A 6,000-nucleotide genomic window follows, 5' to 3' on the forward strand; every position below is an offset into this window, starting at 1 on the left:
ATGCTAACCGTTGCGGCTCCACTGTTGTTGTTGTTGTTGTTGTTGTTGTTTTGTTGGCTCGTGTGTAGACATGCTAACTTAACTCATCAACTCATTGTCGTGTCTGCTGCCTGAGTTGCTGCTCGTCACTTTGCTGAGAGCTAAGAGAGACGATGGATGTGCAAATGGAGACCGGGCGTGTTTGTGTTATTAGCCGGAGCATCTGTTGTGATGTTTTGTAGTAAAAAGGGCATTTTCTTTAAAACCTAAATTATAGAAAACGTTAAGAGGAATACGTGACAAATGTGAGCTGGCTAAATATGAAACTGAAGTTAAAAGTTACTGTTAGCTTAACTGCGAACAAGCTATCACGCTAAAGATGCTAAATATGAGCGTTTCCCTGGCAACCATTGCTAATGCTATTTTAGCATGTTAGCCTGAATATTTAATATATAGATATATGAAATAATGTGTGATAGGCGAAATCCTACGTTTATTACTTGAGCCCAAATGAATTGCACTTTTTTCCTATTTTACTTACCATCCTTGTGTTTGTTTTTGTGGTGTGAATTATGTTTCTCTGTATTTTCTGTCTTTGGGTTGATGCTGGTTTTCTTCTTGTTGATAAATGAGGACAGGCCACATTTTTATTTATTTATTTATTTATTTGCTGCAAAATGTGGTCTAATTCTTCTCAGCAGACTTTTGTGATGGTCCAGTTTCCTTCAAGAGCTGAATGCTGGTGTACATTCCTTCTTCTGTTTGACTTAATTCCTTTTTAACAGTTCTGGCAAAATGGGTTTTGCTTGAGTCATCCGTCAGCTTTTATTATTCATTTTTCATAGTCCTGTTTACATGATCTTGCTGTAAATGTAGTGTTAGAAGCTGCAATGTTTTCTCTCCATCACTAGTGGGCATCCTTTGGTCAGCACTGAGGGAAGACCAGCTTCTGCCATGAGACAACTTATATTCATGATGCATTTTTTTCCTGTGTGGTTACCTGATGCTGTCGCCAATGGCAACGTATGAGCATAACAGGAAAGTAGACTTATATATTCGGGTTATTCGAACCACAGACGTAATAAACAGAGTAATCGGTGTTGAGCTAAATACTGGAGAATTAACATTGTCAAAAACTTTGCGGTGTAGTAAATATAATTGATAGAAATCTCCCCTGTCTCTTTCTCTACTGCTTTGAATTTCGGCCTTTAAATCCATCGTCACCCAGATCTCTAGAAGATTGATATCTTTGCACTGCAGTGTATTGACCATCCTGGTCTCAATAAGACATGAAAGAAGGGGGTCTGTCCAGGTCGCTCACATAATATTGATCCTTTCCACATCCTGCAAATGTCATTGCATCTCTATTTATCTGCTTCATGGTATTGATCGTCTTGTATGTCTTAATTTTCCTCTGTTTCTGCTGAGAAGCTGCCTTTGCTCGTTGGCTCTTACTCCACTAGGTTTAAGCATTTTCCTTCACTGTGTTTTACTTGAAGTTTGTTTAAAAACCTTCCTCAGGCTGTGCTTGCTTTTGTCATTTAAACAATCGTGGCACCAGCACGAGCAGGATTGAGAGTGGTGTAAAACAGACATGTCTTACTTGCACACATGCAACCATAATTTTGCCTCAGTTTGTAATTATTTGCCTGTATGTCTGAGTGGCTTATGCATCTTTGCATGAGTGGAACAATACTCAGTGCACCACTGCAGAGATTGTGTCGCATGATGTTATGGAGCTACAAATTCTTAGAGTGGGGGATTCTGCTTTCTCTTCCTGTCGCAGTGTCAGTCAAGGTAAATGTATCCCTCCTCCCCCTTTAACTCCCCCCTTTCTCTTCCTCTTTCTGTGCAATGGGTTGCTCCTCTTTGTATCCATCTTCATCTTTTTCAACCATCTGCTTGTCTTTTCTTTTCACTCCCCCCTTTGTTCATTCTCTCCCTGTTTTATTTTCCATTGTCCCATCCAAATGTTCTCTCAAGCTTATAAATAGAGGCTATACCCCTCTCTTTTGCTGTCTGTCTCTCTTATTCTCTCCATTGCCTCCTGTTTTTTCTCTCCTTCCCTGGAATCCGGCACTTCGCTGATTCTCCGCTCGAAGCTACACTGCACTGTGTTTTGCCTGTCCTGAACCCCCCCACCTCCCTTTCTCTCTCTCTCTCTCCTTTCTCCTCACCTCCCTCTCGAAACTCTCTCATGTTGCACCTCTGTCTCTTTCATTTTATGTTCTAATGTTTTGAGGAACTCAAGAACATGGCGTGAAAATAAACAGAAATACTATCTTTGGATTATCTACTCGCCTCACTCCTCGCTTCCTCTCAGACACCCAAAAAATATCACTAAGCTCACTATCCACGTAGTTTACTCACTTCTCAGCACGTTGCTCGTCTTCTGCATTACCCCAGATGCTCTGTGGTTTCTCAGAGAGGGTATCAGTGCTCTCACCTCCTTCGGGGGATATGGTAGCGCTAGTGAGCATTATTGATAGTCAGTGCGGATACTGTCACGCTCTCTATGTTACTGATAACCTCGCTGTGCCCTGGCAACAGGAGATGACGCCTCCTGGCTTTCCACAGTGGGGTAAGCAGGCATTTGTGTTGCATCATTAGCTCCTAATCACACAGTGAGACCTCCATATTGATCCCAGTTTGTATGCTGTCTTCAGCTTTTTCAGGGGAAGTGAACTCAGGAGTGGATTGTTTTTTGTATTTTCCTCAGGGACATTAAGGCAGAGCAGATGACTCCTAACCATCGTGGGCCAGGGTTAGTCATGTGAAAGTGTTGGTGCTGGCTGAATGATTGATGGCCCCAAAGGATTGTTGTGAAGCAGCTGATGTGTTCATCAGGGACATAATGTAAATTAGATCAACACATATACATTCAGCAACTGCTCAGCCCACCCAGTGCTTTTATTATTAGCTCACAGTGAACATACTCATTCACCATGACTGTCATCAGCTAGTAAGTCAGATTTTAAACTGCACTCAGAGCCTGTGAAAACACTTTTCCTGGGCAAATAAACACCACCACCCTCTCTTGCACTCAGTAAAAAAAAAGAAGAAGGTTGTTTTTATTCAGTTTAATGATCAAACAAATGATATTAGAATTAGTCCCAGTTTTACTTCATATGAGGGTGAGAAAATGAGAAAATTGTGGAAAGATACTGTAGCACCCTTAATTAACATCACAATATCCTAGCAGAAAAGTGTGGGCCTTGTTTATTCTAATTTTATTGTTTATGACATTAGCATGTAGCTCAAAGCGGTGTTGTGCCTATATGGCGCAGAGCACATTTAAGGTTATGGGCTTCCAGCCAATCTCTGCATAAAGCAGCAGCAGCATAAAGGCCTGAGAAGACCTATAATCATCTTCAAACCTCTTACATCTGTAGACTTTTTTTTCTTTGCCTTTATTCTGTCTGTAAGATACACCATGTAGTTGGAGCTTCTTGCGTTTCTTCCACCTTTTTTAATTCCAAATAACCTCTGTTTCTTTAAATGTTAAAATTCATCAGATTTTCTTGGGGAAAGAATGTCTTCTGTTGACATCAGCAGTCTCTGCCTCGTAGGGACTGTCGCTGCACGCAAGAGTGAAATGTATGCAGAAGTTTGAAACAAATATGACACATGCAGAGCCAGACCACCTCAGTGATAAAATAAAAACACAATGCTTTTGAAATTACTTTACCTTCAGCACAAAAAATCTTTGAAAAGCATTTTTTTTTTTTTTAGGTTCTTCCCCTTAATTCCTTGTAGCTTCGCTGCCCAGAGACATGCAGCTGTTGAAAATCTACAGCACTGCAGTGCTTCATTCACATGCAGCAGTTTGTGAGCTGCTCTGCCTCATCTCCTGCCTGTTGCATGGGTGAGCTCTTTGTGTCTCGTGTGCATGTGTGTTTGTGTGCACGTGCCTTCCTTGGATAGGGACAGTAAATCTCCATGTCCCCCACTGGATTCTGTGACTATAACATCTGTATCACACCCGTATCAGGTGTAACCTTTTCATCTTTTCATGCATCACACAGCGTTTTGTTTTTTTTTTTTAAGCCTGATGAATCGTGTTTTTCTTTTTCATAACGTAACAGACATGAAAGCATATGCGACTCAGCCAAAGTGGGATTTTCTTTAAACCATATTCCGCTTAAACAGCTTAAAGTGAGCACAGTGCAACAGATGACGGCAGCATTATCTGCTCTCCCTTCAGATGTGATCTGATCTCATGTGATGCAGTCTGATCTCATTTCCTTTCTCCTAATCTTGAGCAATTTGGAATATTCCCTGCATATGTCTTAGTAAAGCCACTGACAGCTATGGACAACAGGGGGCACACTGCGTTTCCTTATCATGTGATGGCATGAGACATTTTGAGGTTAAAGATCATAAGGTTCAATAAACATCTGAAATCTCGTCCTTAAATTATGAACTCCAAAAATAGGACTGGAGGGTTTTCAAGGAGCATCTCAGGCTGAACACAGCCAAAAGCTGAACAATCTCAGGTCCAGCTACTGGAAAAAACTATTTTCTCTTCATGATCCTTTATCTTATCCGAACATAATTTAAAAACATACTTGAAGATTATTTGGAAATGTCTGTTCAGTGTGTGTTGTGATGTTTAGCCATGCTCCTCCTACTGCACATTTTCTCCCTTTTTAGGCACCACAAACCAAAGCAGAATGACCTCTAACCTTCTATGAAATAAAAGAAAAATATGTATACGTTGACCAAAGATTGTCAATGGTAATAATATTGATGTTTTTGAAATCCTTTTATTTTCAGCATAATGATGTTTGTGATGAAACAAGTCGGTTGGTTCATTTTACTACCGCTGCCGGTTATTCTGTGAAAAGGAATCTGCTCATTGATATCATGATATCTGCTTTAAGACTGATGTTGTCCTCAGCTTTCAATGCATCTGGTTCTTTATTGAGCTTTAACCGAGAAATTGACAAGGAGGGAAAACAATCGATTCTCAAAAGGAAAGAAAATTGATCTTAAAGAGAAAAAAGATTCTTGAGAGAGAGAGAGAACTGTGATAAATAATTAATGAGGCACCAGACTAGAGGAATAAATCCAACAATAAAAATTTAAGCTCCCTAATCACAAAGTCATTCAAAGTTATGATGACATTGATTATATTATATAAGCTGTGCCGATAAGACTGGACAGCATGTTAATTTAAAGCCATCACAAAGTGTAGGTCGAAATTTAGGTCACAAGGTGACTCCAAATCTAAATAATTTATGGTTTCGGTTTCCTCTGTGTCCCCTAAAGAGGACAAAAAAATAAATAAATAAGAAGTATCCTACATGCCTGGTATCTTTTCTATATGTTGGGAAAAGATGCATCAGGGCCGGAGGAGTCAGGAAAGATGATGGGAAAAGGGGGATGGTTTTATATCTGCACTTTGATTTAGCTGTGCATGTTCTGTAAATCTCTTGCAGCAGGAATGCTCCAACGGTAGGACAGGCACGGCAGCATTTATAGCCCAGACAGATTTATTGGCCGTGAATCTTGAATTATCACAAAAAAAAAGCAAATATCTTTTTGTAGCCTGAAGTCTGGCATCGAATCAGCTTGAAATGAGCTGAAGTTGTTTTCTTTCAGAAACCTTTTACAGAAAAAAAAGTCCTATCTCCAGAGTAGGTTGTGTGTCATCATTAAAATGTACAAAAAAAATCACAGTTCAGTTATTCTTGCGGTTTCGTCCTCATCAGTTGTTGACTTCTTCTTAGCGATGCATCTTTTGACATTTCTGGCAGCATAAATATGCAGAACAGGTGACATATGAATATGTGGAAATATTGTGAGGAGAAAATTAATTTCAAACAATGTGTTCCACCACTTTTGATTTTTGTATTTCCTCAGTATATATGAGTTTTTACTGTTTAGTATCCTCCATTGCCCATAATACATGCAGTCCCCTCTATGCGTTCCCATAATGAATGACTCTGTAGACATTTTCATCCGTCGTCCTTGTGGTGACCAGGGCCATTTCTGCTATAGTGCCCACACTGACTGGAC

Source organism: Echeneis naucrates, chromosome 18 (genome assembly GCF_900963305.1).
Source record: "Echeneis naucrates chromosome 18, fEcheNa1.1, whole genome shotgun sequence".
In the NCBI taxonomy this organism is placed as follows: Eukaryota; Metazoa; Chordata; class Actinopteri; order Carangiformes; family Echeneidae; genus Echeneis; species Echeneis naucrates.